General features: G+C 41.9%; 1 long non-coding RNA gene across 1 annotated transcript; it reads left to right on the top strand.

Annotated features, from left to right (window-relative positions):
- Positions 1–1,624: 1,624 nt before the first annotated feature.
- Positions 1,625–11,944, top strand: LOC148000067 (uncharacterized). Its single transcript, XR_015641207.1, has 3 exons — positions 1,625–1,830; positions 8,892–9,389; positions 10,317–11,944. It is a non-coding gene; the product is annotated as an uncharacterized LOC148000067 (long non-coding RNA).
- Positions 11,945–17,054: the final 5,110 nt, after the last annotated feature.

Here is a 17,054-nt window from a genome sequence, read left to right as displayed (position 1 = left end):
AGTAGAAGATTCAGATCTGGGAGAGACACCACTCAACATATGTCTCCTGAACTATGTAAATATATTATGTAATTACCCAACAAGTCATTTCTGAAGAGCCATCTGGACTTCTCAGATCACTTCTGCAAATGTGAGGGTTTTTTTCCTCAATGCAAATATTGCTTTTTTTTTTCCGTCCCAGTGCCTTAAAAAGCACCTACATCACTGTAAGACTGAGGAGACAAACTTTCACATGTCAGAATATTAAGCAGCCCTGTCAACCCAGAGAGATACAGGTTGGGGCATGCAAGAGACCATCTCCATCCTGGTCTTTGAGGGGATGACTCCCCTGACTGCACTTGCCTGAAGACTTAGCCTCCTACACAAGGGAGGTGAGACAGGCCGGTTCTGACTACCTCACCCTCAGAGTTTTACATACTTACCAAAGTACCCCTGCTTTGTGTGGGATTGGTCTTCATCTCAGCTCTGTGTGTGTGTGTGTGTGTGTGTGTGTGTGTGTGTGTGTGTGTGTGTGTGTGTGTGTGTGTTTGGTTTTGGTTTGGTTTGGTTTGGTTATTTGGTTTGGTCTTTGAAGACAGGGTCTTGCTAGATATCCCAGCTTGTCTGGAACTTATGGTAATCCTCCTGCCTCAGCCTCTTGAATTCTGGGGTTACAAGTCTGTGATATCACATCGTGCTTTCCATTGACCTTTGATACATCACGACCTCTTTCATTTGGCTCCTTTTGGCCTGCACTCCTTCCCTGTGGGGGAGCTACAGGAGGAAGAAAAGGGCTTCAGCTCTGCCCCACACAGTCCTGTCTGCAGCTGACCAGCCTCTACTTGAACGATTCCATCCCAAGAAGAACAACCTCTACTGAAGGACCTGATCCCAGGGCCACTGACACTCATCCTCATGTTGTCCAGAGACTGCTACTCATTGGTCCTGTTTTGTTTTCTAGAAACAGAAAAAGAAAATTTAATGCCTGTTCAGCATGAGATGGCTTCAGATACTTTGGGGTGACTACTTAGTAGATGGGAGACGGCTCTAGGTTCCATCTCCAACACGGCAAAGAGCCAAAGCAAATCCCAAATCCTAGGGCAGGTATCACAGGATATGGCTTCCATCCACAGTGATTCACTCTCAGGCTTTCCCCTCCTCTCCTGGTAAAGCCAACTCTCAAATAAGCTTGACACCACTACCGCCAGCACTCCTCTGGGCCCACAGCCACTGAAGAAATAAATCCTTCCAACATATGAGCCACCTAAGGAATAAGTCTCTCCCCTCCCAGTTGAACTTGGACAGTTCATCGTACATATTAATTAATTTATCTTGGTTGGCTTGATTTTTTTTTCTTGCTTTGTTTGGTTTGATTTTTAAGACAGGGTCTCTGTCTACAGATATGGCTGACCTGGAGCTTACTATGTAGGACAGATTTGTAGCAACCCTCTCGTCCCAGCCTTGAATTGGCAGCGTTGGGATGGCAGGTATGAATCAACGTGCCTGGCTCAGCCTGCATCTGAACTGCAGCTTTAGGGCAGCCCCAGAAAAACAGAACCAAAGAAGTTGGAGGGAGGGACTTCCTGACCCAGAGACTCCAATAACTGGGCTGGACATTGTATGTGGGGAATTACATTACACTGGGGGCATTTCATATGGAACAATAACAAACGTGTGCCAAAGGGAAGGGTAGATTGTAGGAGATAACATCACATACATGGCTCATATGATGCATAAGCTCAATCTCCAGGGACAGTGAAATTCTGTGATCGGTCCTGCTCTTCGCCCAGCTCAGATGGAGTGGTATCCTCCCAGTTCTTTCACTGGCATTGTGTTCTCCTAACCATAGAGGTAAGTGTCACGAAAAGTGTTCTAGGTGTGATGTCAATGGCCTAACGTCACCATTTTGAATAACAAAGTTGTCATACTTAACTTTCATGCTGCTCTCAGGGTTTTTTCCCACATAAAATACATACATGTTTTACTAAGGTCTTGAAGAGTTGTTTTTTTTTTTTTCCTGACGAGAATAGACTTGTGTTGGTATCTAAGATGTGAAGGACATTTGTCTGAAAGACAGATTGGCATTGGTTTTGTGTCATTATAAAAAATAAGCTAGCATCAGGATAATTTTGTAAATAATACAGGAGAAGCAAACTGAACAGCTAAGGGAGAGGGTGGCTCCATGGAGGTAGTGACAGTGTGGATTTTGAACATTGTATATATGATCATCATTCACCTATCCATATATTTCAATCATTTGTCCCTCTGTCTTCCCTTCCTCCCTTCTTTCCCTCTCCTCCTTTCATTCCTTTCTTTCATTGTTGTTACTTAGTCAGGGTCCACTGTATCACCCAGTCTGGACTCAAACACACAATCTTTCTGCCTAGGTCTCCTATGTGCTGGGATCAAAGGTGTGAACTGTCCTGCCTGGGGCAATTAAAACCCCTTTTACCTGTCGGGTTGGCCTTTTCAACCTGTTTTTTAATTATCTTTGCCAACCAACTCTGTTCTTCACTGGATTCATCAATCTCTTCCTTCTTTAACATGAAAATATTTTAAGAGTGGACAAGATGTCATGGGACATATTTCATTGTCTGAGCAGGGAGATGGGAGGCGGGCCAACTCTACTTCATCTCTTAGAAGTGGATTTTTCTCTTAAAGCAATTTAAAATGTTTGATTGTGGCTACAGCACATAATATAAAACTTACTGTCTGAACCATTGTATGTGGATAGGTCAGAAGTGTCAAGTGTGTTCACATTGCCACACAAACGCTATCTCCAGAACATTCTAGGCTTGCAAAACAGTTGATTTCTTCACATCAAACAATGCTCTCCCTTGTTCCCTCTCTCAGCCTTTGTCAGACACTATTCTGTGACAATGACATTGGTAACTTTAGATGCTCCACAGTAATAGAATCACCTCACATTTGCATTTTCTCTTACAACTGGATTTCAAGATTTAGTAAGTGTCCTCAAGGTTCATCCATACTTTAGCAAACATCAGAATTTCCTTCTTCGTGGTTGAGTCATACTCTATTGCCTTTTGACCACAGCCCACTGCATCCTGTTTACCCACTCATCTGACAGTGGGCACTTAGATGGCTTCCACTGTTTGGTTATTGAATACAATGCTGCTCTGATTATGGGTATGCCACAGGATTACTTTACATTCCCACTGACTGGGCACAGGGTTCCAGCTTCCCTGATCTCTACACTAACACTTGTTGTTTTCTATTTCTTTGACAGTGGCCATTATGGTGGTATATCTTAGTTAGGGTTTTATTACTGTGAACAGAGAGTATAACCACAGTTACTCTTATAAAGGAAAACATTTCATTGGGGCTGGTTTACAGGTTTACAGGTTCACAGGTTTAATCCACTGTCATCGTGGCTCGAAGCAGAGTAACACACAGGCAGACATGGTGCTGGAGAGGTAGCTTGAGGCTGGATTCAAAATCAGTAGTGGGAGAGAGAGAGAGAGAGAGAGAGAGAGAGAGAGAGAGAGAGAGAGAGAGAGAGAGAGAGAACGAACCACTGTGTCTGGCTTAAACATTTGAAACCTCAAGGCCCACTCCCAGTGATACACTTCCTCCAACAAGGCCACATGTTCTTTCTAATGGTACCACTCCCTGGTGACCAAGCATTCAAATCTATGAGCCTATGGGAGCCATTCTTACTCAACTATCACAGGTGCTTGTGAGGACATAGCTCACCATGGTTTTGATTTGTATTTCTCTAGTGATTAGTGGTAATTAATATTTTTATGGGCTCTTTATTCATGTGCACATCTTCAGAAAAACATCAGCTCGTGTCCTTTGCCCATTTTTGTTCTGTTCCTCCTTGTTTTTCTTTGGTGCTGAGGATGGAACCCAGCACCTTGTGCATGCTGGGTAAGTGTTGCATGACTGGGCTCTGTGGGCAGCTCTGACTTCTGCTTTGCATCTTGAAACTGGGTCTCATTAAGCTGTCTAACCTGGGCTTTACTTGAGTCTATAGCCCAAAGATTCTTGGAACTTATGATCCACCTGCCTCAGCTTCTCCAATGTTTGGAATGATGGACACAGCCCTTTGCCCAGTTTCTGACCCAGTTAGTGGGACTGTTGCGGTTATTGTTGAGTAGTAGTACGTCAGTTACATGACCTCCAGGTAGTTTTTCTATTTTCATCTTTTCAATTGTTTCCCCCAATGCTAAGAACACTCCGTGGCTATAGCACCAAAACACAGAGAGCAAAAGAAAAATTGGACCAGAGGTGCCTTCTTCTCTCTCTTTTTCTGAAACATCTGTCTAGTTATCAATATGTGCATAACATTTATCAGTCTCACAATTATCTGCTTTCCAGCTCTTGTTTCTGTCACACACACACACACACACACACACACACACACACACACACACACACCTGTGCTATCATGGTTATAAATCTTCCAGGATCTAGAGAGCCTTTCCTCCAGTCCTCATTGCTGTCTGTTGAGAAGCTGACCTTTCGCCTTGCTCTGGGGAACCTGGTTAGAGGTATCTTTGCCTAATCCCTTGTGTCCATCCAAGCATTCAAAGTCATCTCTCACCCACCCAGAGACACAAAACTTCCCATATTGTCTGAAATGCAACAGCTGTGTATGCCTCCTCACTCGGAGTACTAAACACTCCCATATTTTTACTGGTATCAAAAGACACATTCATTTAATATTGAGATTTATGGTGCAGTTAGGAAAACAACATGATGAAATTTTGGATCGTCTTAAACTTTTTCTCTTAGAGCATTGGCTGCTGGAGGCTTTCATTAGCATTTAAATCAGTGTGTTTTTAAAGTCTATTCTGAAATAAATTATGTCTCTTATGACATTTACTTAAATTTATGAAACATACCAAAATATGTAACTTCAGAAACAACTGTTATATTCCAGTTACGAATTATGATAGACATTTGTTGCTGCATTAGCCAGGGTTCTCTAAAGGGATGAGTCTGGGAGAATGAATATGTATATTAAAAGGGATTTATTAGACTGACTCACAGGCTGTAGTCCAACAATGACTATCTCACACTGGAGAGGTCTAAAATGCTGTAGCTGGGTAACCCAGGGGGATGGGAATCTCAGTAGTTCTAAGATGGTGCGGAAGATCCGGGGAATTTCAGTCTTCAGTCTATATTGGAATCCCAAAGGATTTAGTTTAATATCAGCAAGTAAATGCCACAGTAGCAGGATAGGAGAACTTGCCAGACAAGTTCTAGGGCAAGAAGGCCAAAAAGCAAAATTTCCCTCGTCCCTATCCTTTCATGTGATCCGACACCTACAACTAAAATGGGTCTTCCTGCTTCAGATCATCTGATCAAGAAAAACCCACACAGGAGTGTCCAACGTCTTGGGGGCTTCTGGATGTAGTCAGCTGACAACCAAGATGAACCATCACCGCTACTGTCTCTCAAACAGATGTATGAATGCACAGTCTTCAATGGAGCCTTCTCAGAACATAGCCCAACTCAGCCACTCACTGGGCCCCACAGTGGATCCTTTCTACCCTATGAAGGGACTTCCTGGAGACGTCAGTCCTCATTGTCACATTTATATAACTCAACCATACGAACGGAAGTGTGAAAAAATGTTTATAGGAAATATGCACAGCCCACTCTCATGAACATATTCAGTATTTGTCAACTTGTATACTATTACAACTCCAATTTATACATACTCCTAAATCAACCCTCATGGTCACTCATAGATTCTAGATATGCGTAGAGAAGTAAAATCTTGGATCCTCAACACACAGCTTCTCAGCTGAAATAGACAGAGAGGATGCTATTTGCTGTATGTCAATCCCTGTCCTGTAAATAGTGCCCCTCTCAGGACCTATTGTTCTATCATCTATGCATCTATCCATCATCTACCCATAAATCTATATTGGTGAGCTTTTTTTTTTTTTTTGTTCTTTTTTTCGGAGCTGGGGACCGAACCCAGGGCCTTGCGCTTCCTAGGCAAGCGCTCTACCACTGAGCTAAATCCCCAGCCCCTTTGGTGAGCTTTTTGTCGGTGATTTCATTGCTTAGAATGGGCCCAGGGAAAGTACTGAAGGACCATGCAGAGAGACTCTGCCTTCCAGAGAACACACGTGCATTTGTTGCTTTTCTCACTGCTGTGACCAAACACCTAACAAGAGTCAGCGTAAGGAAGGAAGAGTTTATCTGACTCACTGTCTTAGAAGGAGTAGAGTTCATCGTGGTAGGGAAGACATGGTGGGAACCCCCAGCAACCAACCTCAGAAAGCAAGCAGTGGATAGGAAGTGAGGTGAGCCATTGTAATGGCTATTCCTGGTTGTCAACTTGACTAACTCTGGAATGAACTATGTCCAGAATTGAAAGGCTCATGTGTGAGCTAGATCTTGAGGCTGGAAAACAGAAGTTTATGACCTGGATCTTGGCATGGAGTTCTTGAGGCATAGGGGCCATGAAAAGCTTCGTACACATCTTTAATCCCAGGAGACGGAGGCAAGGAGATCTCTGAGTTCAAGATCAGCCTGGGACAAATCAAGTCCCAGATCCAGGTATGGAGATGTACATCTTTAATCTGGGCCACACCTTCTGCTGGAGACCTACATAAGGACATTAGAAGAAGGAAAATTCATTCTTCTTCACCCGCTTGCATTTACTTGTCAGCACATCTGTTGGAACCTACTTCTGCAGAAGACCAGCTTAATAAACTAGCCTCATGGTCTTGAGCAATTACTAGAATCTTGGACTTCCCATCCACAGCTGCCCATGGTTGAATTAGTTGGACTACAGATTGTAAGTCATCATAATAAATTTCCTCAATATATAGACATTCCATAAGTCCTGAGAGTCCAAAGAACCCCAACTAATAGAACTATAGAACCTGAAGGCCTGCCTCCAGTAACCCAGTTCCTCCAGGGAAAGTCTACCTTCCAAGGGTGGGGTTCTACAACCTTTCAAACCAGTCCACTAGGGAGCCCAGAGAAAGCTACAGTGGGGTTAGAACCAGCTCTGTGTTAGCCTTACCAACCATGTGCATGATAGCCCTCTCTTACCACACTCAGTCTGCATCACCAGTAAAGCAAACAAACAAAAATAAAAACAAAATCCTGACTATGAAGACCAGACCAATACCAGTGTGATTAAATGCAGGTCCCGAGAACTGTGAGAGGTTCCGCTCGTTCTTGCACCCAGGGGGAACCTCAGGCTACAGTCATGAGGGTCCTTTTCCAGAATGAGGCAGTATGAGAGAGGCAGCCTCTGCAGGGGACATTTGTCCACATTTCCAGGTCTCCTCCACCCTCAAGAATGGGCAAAGGCTCTGGGGCTGGTGGTGTCCTTTGATGTTCTTCTACCTCTCAGACCTTATACCACACATGCTAGGATGACTAGTAAGACCACGTCCTACAACTACCCACTGCAGCTAAGGTAATGGGAACATGCTTAGGGCTGAGATGTATCTAACTCCTCAGGGGCAATGCAAGCTAAATTAGTGTCCCATGATTCCATAGGGCAAAACTGCTGTGCCAAATAAGAATGAGCTATTCTAGCCTCTTATTGTAATAAGTATATATTCACAAGACTGAAAGGTAGCTTTTAAAGTATCAAAAGAAATATCAAAGAGAATAAATTACTACCATACATTTCTTGGAGCCTTATATATAGGTTGGTGTCATTTGTAAGAGCAATGAAGACATACACTATTTACTATCAAAAATGTATTCTCTCTCTCTCTTTCTCTTTCTTTTTTCTTCATATTTCTTTTAAGACAGGCTTTTTCTGTGTATCCCTGGCTGTCCTAGAATTAGCTAGTTTGAGACCAGACTGGCCTCAAACTCAGAGATCCATCTGCCTCTGCCTCCTGAGTTCTGTGAATAAAGGCACTCGCCACCACCACCACCAAGCTCTAATATTTCCCTTACTTGCTTATAGTTAGAATAAAACTTTTGTACAATTGGTCTGGCTCATACTAAACCAAAAGATTAAAAATATAACTATATAATATAAACGAAATATCCATATTTTAAATTTTTATTAAATTACATGTCTATTTTGTGTTTCTATGTTTGTGTATATTTGTGTATATGTGTGTTTGTACACATGGTGAATATGTGGGGTGTCCAAGGACAGTTCTTAGGCACAAATTCTCTCCTTCTACCAGTTTCTGAGGCTTCTCTCAGTATTTCTGTTATTTTATCCTGCATTCCAGACCGGTTGACCCACAAGCTTCTACACAGGCTTCCTGTCTCCATCTCTGACTATCTCACTGGATAAGTACTGGGACCCCAGAGGCATGTCACCTCACCCACCTTGTTATATGGATTCCAAGGTGAAACCCAAGTTGTCAAGCATGTACGGCAAACACTTTTGCTCACTAAGGTCATTTCCTAGACCTATATTTACATATATTTTGAAAGTTATTTTTCTCCTAAACATTTCAAATTATCTATTCAAACTAAAAGACAAAAATATAAGAATCAAAATGAATACTGAGTATTGAAACAGAAATTATGATTAGTGAATAAAAACTGAATAAAACATATTTCTGTAGGATTAGCATATTACATGTTCGCTTATTAAACTACAGCTGTAGCTTTCAATGCTCTTCTAGCTGACAATGTAAAGAACTGACATCATTCAGTTCACATTTAGATCCATATATATATATAGATATATATATAGATATATTTAAAGACATGAAAATTGATTAATGTAGTAAATGTCTGTTGTAATATAATGTCTGTTAACCTTTGTGTGTGAAAAGTGAAAAGACCAGTAGTTCTCAAGTATGTGTGGATTATAAATTGAACCCGAGCAGAGCAGGAAATGGATGTGGGACTACAATGGAAAACAACAGTTCATGGTGCAAGAACAGAAGGATTGACAAATCAGTGACTCTCTCTTTCTCCTACATTTCTCTCTCCAGTTAATAATCACCCTACACTGAGAAGCAGGCATTGCGTCTGTTGGTCTCAGAGTCCCCAGTTTCCCATAGCATCCAGATGAAGTCACTTATTGACCAAAGGATGTTGAGCAAAGACATCAAGAAGTATTTACCTGAGTAGGAAATGAAGTGACCTGAAAAGAGACATCTAAGGTGACAAGTCACGCTGAAGCAGATCTGAGCAATGAATTCACGCTGTGTCTAATGATCCAGGGATGAGTCCCCAGGGAAGTAGGGGCCAATGCTGAAGAAGAAAAATACTACAACCATTTCTTATTTAATTAGGACTGCGTTCACATCGGGCCATTGGGTAGACCCAACCCCCCGGAAGTCCGCTACCGGAAGTCTGATGGTTGTGGGTTATCACTCTGCTTTTAAAACCTCTGATCTACTTGGCTCTACAGATACAAACGAAATCCAATCTCCTGGTCACTGTTGTGTTCCTGCTTTTCACCATCCAGGATACACTTTCTAAACCAGGTGTAGTATTATAAAGTGCTTCATGCTGCCTGTGTGATCCATGCAGGGCTTCTATCTGTGGAGCTCTTCTCTATGGGCTGGCTAGACAGTCTCTTCCAACCTTGCTCTGAATCAAAGCCACGCTTCTCTGTTTTGTGTCCAACATTTTTATTAGTACTAAAGACTGAACCTAAGGTCTCACCACTAAGCTATCAATACACACCTTGTTTTTCTTTATCATTCTAGTTTGAAATGAGGTCATGCTGTAGTGTCTCTGCCTCGACCTCCTCAAGTCACAGGATCACAGATGTGTCCCATGACATCAAGCTTAACCCACTTTTTAAACTCTGTTTATCTTGGACACACTCTCTGCAGCTGTTGAGATAAATGATAATAATTAGAGCAAGCATTTGTCAAAGGCTTGCTGAGTGTAAGGTTAATTTCCCTGTGGTCTAGCTTCTCAGCCAACCCACTCATATTTTTAGACACCTTAAGTAAGACTCACTTATAGGAAAAACATTTTTCTAGTATAGCCATTAAAAGTGATACATATAACAGCAACAACAACAAAAACATCACATATATTTATTTGTTCCTTGCTCTTCCTTCTAGGGGATGACATTGTCATGGTGCCATTAATAACTGAACTGCATTTTATTTTACAAAGGGCCTCAGGTGATCCCATAGGTAGGCAGATACATGGAAATGAAAAGAATCCTCATCACTGGTCCAAAATCTATGATGATCTTATAAACCCTGAGTGTGCAGTTTTAATGCCCCCATTTGTCCCAACCCATGGGACATAAAAGAGTTAACTTGTTTTCCCTAAATGTCAATCAAAGACCTGGGCATAAACCCTGGGTTTCAGGAAGCAACTTGCATCCTGATATTTAATCAATGAGGTATTTTGTTTATTTAAGCATTCCTTCTTAATATTTGTATTTCAAGTCCTACAATGGAACCAATGTCTGAGAAATCAGGAAGAAAATCTGACCCAAAGCTAGGTAAGTACCAGTTTCTGATGCAGGAAGAAGAAATCCACTGGATTCAGTGAAGGATGACATGTCTACTGCTGAAGGAACCCATGTCCACTAGTGTTATACTAGATGTCCTACCAGGTGAAGATTCCTCACCTTCAACCCAAATTTGTTCATGTTCAATGCATTCACATTGTAGGCTCCTCCCTCAGGATTTGCTACCATAGATTTGACTTATACTTTCATGAGGTACCATGACTTGTCTTAAAGGGTGGAAGGAAGCCAATGAATGGTGACCTACAGGCGGGAGGGAAACTCCATTTTCCTCTGAAGGTGGACCCAAGTGCAAAGTGAGAGCAGTGTGTTTGGCTCTCATTCACCTCTGGTTCAGCTTGGTGCAGCCAGATTCTACATACCATTTTTCTTAATGGATAGACAGAGAGAAAAGCTGATACCTTCAGGAACACTGAATGCCTCACTCGTTTCTGCTCACCCTGGATTCATGTGGGAGATGATCTAATCTATCCAGTTTCCAGAGGAGAGTGTCTTGGAAGCACTGGGTTTTCTCAGCAGGCCAAAGTTCTCTGCCCAGAGACAAGGTCCACCTTGCCCATCATCAAGACTTTGGGAAGATGTGTGGGGATGCTCAGATGCCTTGCTTGCTTCCCCTTTCTCACACATGTACTTGCCATGTTTCTGGCTTTTTGTATACCCAGGATTTCGCCTGGGTCCTTCATCACTGTGGGCTCCAAGATACACTTTACTTGGTCTGTGAAAAACACCCCATTCTCCCCATTCCCTGAAAAACTCCATGAACTTCCTCACTATTGGATTCAGGATGGACTCCTCTTGCACTGGTGAAGATCCAGCATGGGTTACTCCTGTCCAGTGTTAATACTGAAATTCTAGAGAGCAGGCACCTAATCTGGAAGCTAGAACAAAGCTACTGATGGACCTGGGGACTAGTTCAATATGCCCCATGCATGACATCCTAGAATGACCAAGTTTTCCCATCCATACAAAATGCTTCTGGCAGTCCTCACAGGTTCCTCTCTTAGAGAGATCCTTAGGGATGGCCCTGGTCTTCATTCTAATTTTCTATAGTCTTTGTCAGAGACTGGGGGTTATGAGAGGGAGGCTATCTGTAAGTCTCTAGAAAAATATGATGTATCTGTCCTATTAGCTGTTGACCCAAAGTTTTGTGTTTTGCATTAACCATGTAACTCTCACTTCATATTAAGCAAGACTCTCAAGTTTTCAGTCTGAAATATCTTGGTACATTTGTTCATTTTTCCTTCATCTTTTCCTTTTTAAAAATTGAATGATGTCCCTGAATCAGATACTGAGAGAAGGCTCAATTAAAATACTAGGGAATGAACATTACACTAAAAATAAATGTGGTATATTTAAGACTTTATGGCATGTTTTAAGACAGATGTTGATTTTACTTCAAAATAGAGTACAGTTATTTTATGCAATTTTCATGAGTAATTTATCTTACATAATTGCATTCACTGTATATTTGTTAATTGTATTCACAATCTGATTGAATTAAAAGGAATGGTGCACGTCAGTTGATTACTAGTAACAATGACGAGATTTATGCACAGGTCTCCATTTATGCAAATGTATATTCTGGTATTCCACAGTTATGTCCACATATCTAGAAACACATGCATACATGCTGATCCTAATATTTAGAAAGTAGTTAAACTATTTCAGTGTGCACAATTGAACAAGATTTTGAACATGTGAATACATATGTTCTTTGAGGGTGATGGCATAACCTTGGTTAATCATTAAAGTGACTTAGTTGATCAGTCACTATTTGCTAAATGACTCCAGATTCCAAGAGTTCAACCAAAGTGAACCTGTCAGTGGTCAAAAGTTTGGGGTGACTATCTTCAGGTGTTTGGTAGCACACAAAGCCATTTTATTGATACTATTATTTGAGTCTCTCTTTCTGTACTGGGAACTAATCAGCTAGAAAGAGAATCTGCATATACACAATTATTATAAATTATGCTAATAAGTTATATGTGTATTTGTTAACATGTGTTTTTAACATTTCTGACATTTATTTTAAAGTTCACTCACAAGTTACATGGCTATTTCTAAAATGAGTTACTGACTCACATAAAGAACATTGTAAATTCTAGTCAAAGACAGTCTGCATTTTCAGACTCCATTTGTTTGTTTTTCTCTAGGGCGTGTTCATTTCCTTAATGTGAACAATAACAAATGAAATGTTCCCCTCCCCAAAACAAATTTATAGTCTAAACATATGGTCAGATTTGGAAATAGAAATGCATGCTCTGTGAATCATTTTTGTGGCAATTTAATAATTTTAATAACCTACCGAATTTCATATTTCATGGTATATAATTTTTATATTTTGTAGGATAACTAATAGTAAGAATCTAAAGGCACTCTTCAAGGAAATAAGTTAAACATAATTTGACAGCAATACAACTTTCTCAAAAAGGTGCTTATGGGAAATGTAACTTTAACAAGATTTGTAGATTTGTAATTGTCATCAAGGTAATGTACGTGGCAAAGGAGTAATATGTTTCATAATGGAAACCAGTTCTCCACACACATCATTTCTCATGTGTCTCTTGGCATCTACACTCATATCCCAATTCCATTTTTCAAAGGCCTGAGGATTGACTCCAGAGCCTTGAACTTATCAGGCAAGTGATTCTGCCACTGAGCGGCATACTTAGTCCATGCGCTCAAAGTTCTAAATAACACACTTTCTGTGTGGCTTCTTCATTTACCAATCTTTGTCACCACCTGTTGACTTCCTGCCCCAGTGCATCAGGACACAATGCCCTTAGGTCAAGATGACCTTTGCTTTCTGACTCCTTGTTTCTCTAGGAACATGACTTATGGTATGTTGTTATGTAAATGTTGGTCAATTCTGAGCAAGGGTTAGGTTTACTCTCTCAGACAATATGTTGGTTCTTTTGTAAGGTGAAAATAATTGCTTTGTGGTGTTGGAATTTAACTTTTTCCTGAGAACGTCGTACACGTGCCCACTGACCATATCAACTTTACCCTGGCCCTTCATCCTGAGTCCAACTTTTCCTGTGTCCCCCCCCTCTCCCTCCCAATCTCATGACTTCCTATTTAATTGTAATTGCTATGTGTGTTTGTGAGCACACACACTTATTTCTAAGTTCATCCAGCATCACCAAGACGAAGTAATGAATAGCACATTCTGTAGCGTTCTATTGAGTTTACTTCATTTCGGTGCAGATTAACTCTGAAGTTTATTTGTTGGATTTTATTCTCCATGACTTGTCTATTGATGAGAGTGGGAAATTTAAGTCATCCACATTATTGTACAGGGACGTGTCTCTCTTTACAGTTCCATTAGTGTTCATTTTATGAAACTGAGAGTCCCAACGCTCAGTGTGTACGTTTCTGCGGTTGTTTTATCTTCCTGATGCGTTGCTCTCTTTTGAGAATGTAGTTGCTTTCTTTGTCTCTTCTGTGTTCACCTTATAGTCTGCTTTGTCAGGTATAAGAATGTCTGGAGTGCCCTGTTTTTCATCCCCCATTTGCTTAGTGTAGCAACTTTCATCTTGAAATCTGTGAATGATTTTGTTAGTGAGCTGGGTTTCTTGAAAAAAAAAATGGGTAGTTGAATTTTTTTTTTTATTTGAATCCAACCAGATTGTCCTTTAAAGGAAAATGTGTGTGTGTGTGTGTGTGTGTGTGTGTGTGCGCGCGCGCGCGCACGCGCTCACATGGACTTTTGTGCACATACTTGTGTGTGAGAGCATGTCATCAAGTGCTACCATGAAATGTGTTGAGGTCAGAGAGAACCTCGGGTGTTAATCTTCGGTCTCCACTTTTTTCGAGGCAGAGCCTCGTGTTTGCTTGTTTGTCAGGCTCTTGGACCTTCAAGCTTTTGGAGATTCTGTTGTCCTTGTTTCCTGTTTTACCTCTTCTGGTGCTTAATGTTTATTTCAGTTTGACACAGATGTAGAGTCACCTGGGAAGAGAGAGCCTCAGCTGAAGGATTGTATCCATTATGGCCTGTGGCCATGTCTGTGCCGTGGAATTGAATTGTGGAATTGTCTTGATTGCTGATTGGTAATTGGAACTATTGATTGAACCTCAGCTGTGGAAAAATGCTAGCTTTTATTTCAAATGAGCGAAGACCCAAAGTTTTTGTTAACACCATGAGTTTGTGTCACTAACTTAGACTTATAGGAGTAGACGAAATGTCCAATTGAATGTGTCTTTCTGCACTTAACCTGTAGAAAGACACCACTTGTTTTAGGTACCAAGTCTCCACTAAGAAATGATAGACATCATTGCTCTCCTCTCCTTCTGTGGGGAACAGTCTCAGATATACATAGTCACAGCCTCCTTAGCCAAGACACTGAAGTTTCTCTTCTTGTCTTCATTCCTCTTTGGGGAGTAGATGTTGAGCCAGTCTTTCCACACAGGTTTTGCTGGCCTCAAGTTTATAATCTTTTTGTCTCCCTGCCTCAGATGGCCATGCCTAACAAATATTTTATTTTTTTCCTTGATGAAAGCCAGCAATCAGATGTGCTAAGATACAATGTTGATGAGATTCGTATCAGACTGTCCTCTAACACAGATGAAAAAGAGTCTATTGTGGATTGCTGTTTGTATTTTCTGCTCCCTTAAGAGGAGTGCCTCTACTCAGGTGAGGCCGGGTGAAATCTTAGTTGGTCAGATAAGGTTAGAGCCTGTGATTGGGCAGTGGAAGGAAAGGCGGGGCTGAAAGTTTTAGGGAGGGAAAAGAGGGAGGAAAGACAGAGAGACAGAGGATGGATGAAGATGGAGGAAAAAGATGAGTTGGGGCCACGTGGCTTGGACAAGCCACAGGTAGCTATGGATTTTATAGGTGGCCAGTAGAGCAGTGACGGGTACATTTGTCCAATCTAAGTATGTAACTTGTATTTATATCAATTGGACTTTGTGTTCTTTGCGCAAGCATCTTGTGGTTGGAGATTTATTGTTAAAAATCTGGCTAGTATATTACAAGTCTCTAGTGTTATCATTTTACAGGGCTAAGGGGATCTGAGCTATCGTAGCTAGCTTTCTGCAGGCTAGCCAGAGGGAGTGGTAGGCCTGGGTAGTGCAAGGACTCAGCAGTGGGCTGGATCGGGGTGGGCTAGACCACCACCAGTGCCAGCGGTTAGCCAGTTTAGCATGGATCGTTTTCTAAAACTACACACTACAATCCTCTTAGAAGGACAAAGCCTTACCTAGCTCCTTTGCTTTAAATAAGTGTTACTTAGTGTTACCATCTATGCTAAGTCCATCTGTGCCGGACCGATTCTGAACCCTCCCATGCAGTAACACCAAGAGATCAGGGTGGAGGTGAAGAAGTGAAGGTTTATGCCGCTGGCTTTTCAAAGATCCTATGTTCTATCTTTGAAAACTGTCAGAAAACTGCCAATACTTCAAAAATGGACGCAACTGGGTCCATTGCTCAAGTCCTGTCCCCTCTGTGGTCCTGTGGTTCCGTGGGGTTTGCTGTCCACTTACGACTCCTTCCAGATCGGTATGGGCTGACTTCTAGAAATAGCTGCATGACAAAGTGGGGCCTGAGCCGCTGGCATCATCTCTGGCACAGAGTAAGAAGTCCTTTAGCCTTCATTAAGAAGTATGGAACTGTTACCCCTTGGCACACACTGGGGATGGGTTTCAGACTACCCCTCCCCCCATGGATTCTCATATTCAGATCCACATTTTCTTTATAATACATGGCATGGTATTTGTATATGACCTACCGACAGCCTACTGAATACCCCGTTGTCTCTAGATCTGTGGTTTTCAACCTGTGTGTGGTCATGCCTCCCAGACGGGTCAGATACCTTGCATATCAGTTATGTACATTACAATTCAGAGAAGTGGCAAAAATCATAGTTATGAAGTAGCAACAAGATAATTTTATGACTGGGGAGTCACTACAACATGAGGAACTGTATCAAAGGGTTACAGCATTAGGACTAGGTTAAGAACCAGTGCTGTAGATTAGAATACTTAATATAACATAGAAGCTGTTAAGTGGCTTGTATACTATTCCACTTAAGAACAATAACAAGAAGCTGAGCGCGGTGGTACCCATCTTTAATCCCAGTGCTTGCAGGCAGAGGCAGGTGAATCTCTGAGTTTGAAGCCAACAGGGTCTACAGAGAGTTCCAGGACAGCTAGTGTCTTATATAACAAAGAGGAGGAGGAGGAGGAGGAGGAGGAGGAGGAGGAGGAGGAGGAGGAGGAGGAGGAGGAGGGGGGGGAGGAGGAGGAAGAGGAGGAGGGGGGGGAGGAGGAGGAAGAGGAAGAGGAAGAGGAGGAGGAGGAAAATTCATCTGCACACATCATCCTGTTCATATTTCCCCATAGGTCACTGAATCTGTTATAAACCCTGGGAAGCAAAGTCAACTGTACTTCTGTCACTCTGAAGAGATAGAGTATGGTGGGCACTATTCCCAAACCCAGACAAGAATGGTCCCTCATTTACCTGGGAGGCCCTGAGCATCTCTTTACAGGCTTTCAGAGGCAAGCTTAAGATTTCTGTCTCCTGGGTATTTCCTGGGGGAGACGAGCCTCTGAATTAGAGATTTGAAAACAGAGCACACTGACAATGGCTGGCCGAGAGGCTGTCTCCAGCCGTTCTTTTGGGCAACATAGATGTCAGTGTAAAGCAGGTTTATCTTGA

The sequence above is a fragment of the Rattus norvegicus genome, chromosome 17, assembly GCF_021556685.1.
Source record: "Rattus norvegicus strain SHRSP/BbbUtx chromosome 17, alternate assembly SHRSP_T2T, whole genome shotgun sequence".
Taxonomy (NCBI): Eukaryota; Metazoa; Chordata; class Mammalia; order Rodentia; family Muridae; genus Rattus; species Rattus norvegicus.
Note: the sequence above shows the minus strand (reverse complement) of the source record. Positions and strands in the feature narration are given on the sequence as shown.